General features: G+C 49.9%; 1 long non-coding RNA gene across 1 annotated transcript in view; it reads left to right on the forward strand.

Moving 5' to 3' along the window:
* Window position 1: 1 nt before the first annotated feature.
* Window positions 2-1,849, forward strand: part of LOC105548596 — an 8,716-nt gene continuing 6,868 nt past the window's right edge. Inside the window, exons 1-2 of the long non-coding RNA XR_001007411.1 lie at window positions 2-346; window positions 790-1,069. This is a non-coding gene — a long non-coding RNA (uncharacterized LOC105548596). The remainder of the gene's footprint in view (window positions 347-789; window positions 1,070-1,849) is intronic.

Consider the following 1,849-nt stretch of genomic DNA (forward strand, 5'->3'; position numbering starts at 1 on the left):
CGCTCGGGTCACCGCGGGAAGCCCTTGAACCCCCTGGCGCCCGGCGCCCACGTGCGGTAACCGCGGCTCCTCGAGAGCTCCCGGGATGCGGATCTGCAGTCAGGGCTGTGGCCGAATGAATGAATGCACATTTTTTAGTGGGAAGAAAGATGTTAGGATTCATTAATTAGAATAAGCACAAAGGAGGGCGAGAGGGGAGGCCGTGGAAGCCGCATTCCTCGCCTTGCCCCGGGCGCACACCCCCGAAGGGTCGCGTCCCCTCCCTGCTCCACTGCACGTGGGTGTTTAACCAGGGCGTGTCCAGTGCCTCAAGCACCACGACCCGGGAGAAAACTGAGCTGAGAAGGCAGCTTTTAGAATTCTGCTCCCTATTTGACCTTTTCCTCTGTAAGCAAATCAAGTTATTTTAAAAGTCTCCATGGGTTGGCGGGGCGCAGTGGCTCACGCCTGTAATCTCAGCACTTTGGGAGGTCAAGGCGGGTGGATCACCAGGTCAGGAAATCGAGACCATCCTGACCAATATGATGAAACCCCAGCTCTACTGAAAATACAGAAGTTAGCCGGGCGTGGTCGCCTGCGCTTGTAGCTACTCAGGAGGCTGAAGCAGGAGAATCGCTTGAACTCGAGAGGTGGAGGTTGCATCTGGGCGACAGAGTGAGATTCCGTCTCAAAAAAAAAAAAGTCTCCTTTGGCAAACATTGTTTATCCAATTATTTTTAAACCACTTTTCTTTAATTTTCCTAAGGTCTTCTAACAAGCCTTTTGCACACCTGCCATGTGTTTTGTCAGGCCCTGGGGGTGAAGGTGAGAAAGTCGAGAATCCCTGGAGATAACACATCAGCAAATAGTGCGCAGGCGGAACAAGCTGTTGGAGGAGAGAGAGACACAGAGCAGAGAAGCAACTGCACCTGGAGGGTCGGGAGGGCCTCACATCAGAACGCCTAAGCAAATACAGTTTTCAAGGATAATAATTTTTTTAAAATTTCATTCACATGAATTAGACAGAAAGAAGCAGGACATTCTAGGAAGAAGGAACCGCCCAGGCAAAAGCGACGCATAGATTGGCATGGTCAGTTTTTGTGTTCCTCTGTGAAATCAAAGAACATCTTTTTTTTTTTTTTTTGACGGAGTCTCGCTGTGTCGCCCAGGCTGGAGTGCAGTGGCACGATGCACGATCGGGGCTTACTGCAACCTCCACCTCCCGGGTTCAAGCAATTCTCCTGCCTCAGCCTCCCAAGTAGCTGGGATTACAGGTGCCTGCCACCACGCCTGGCTAACTTTTATATATTTTTAGTAGAGACGGAGTTACACCATGTTGGCCAGGCTGGTTTTGAACTCCTGACCTCAAGTGATCCACCTGCCTTGGCCTCCTAAAGTGCTAGGATTACAGGCATTAGCCACTGCGCCCGGCCAAAGAACATCAATTTTAAACAGTTCAACTTTCCTGATTTTAATTTAAATTGGCCATAGCTTTCATTCCTCATTCCTACCTATTGCACTTCAAGACAGATTCTTATTTTAAAATAAAAAGACACACACAGCTGTCCCTAAAGTCCATTGATGACTGATCATCCTACCCTTGTGTAGGTATCTGAGGAAGCCCAGAGATGCCCAGGAAGGCTCTCAGGATGACCCGACAGCTGCCCCCACCTCACCCGCATATCTGGGGGTTGACCTACCGAGGGCTTGCTTTTCTATGCATACCAGTTGGTCCTGTATCACAAGGACTCATCTTCCCTGAGAAGTCCTAGGTTGGAATTACCTGAGGATGTTTGCAGGATCATCCACATGACTTTCCATAGTGCCAAAACCCTCTCTCTTCTTTCCCCTTCCCTTCCTTCCCTCCTTC

Source organism: Mandrillus leucophaeus, unplaced genomic scaffold, assembly GCF_000951045.1.
Source record: "Mandrillus leucophaeus isolate KB7577 unplaced genomic scaffold, Mleu.le_1.0 Scaffold416, whole genome shotgun sequence".
Classification (NCBI taxonomy): domain Eukaryota; kingdom Metazoa; phylum Chordata; class Mammalia; order Primates; family Cercopithecidae; genus Mandrillus; species Mandrillus leucophaeus.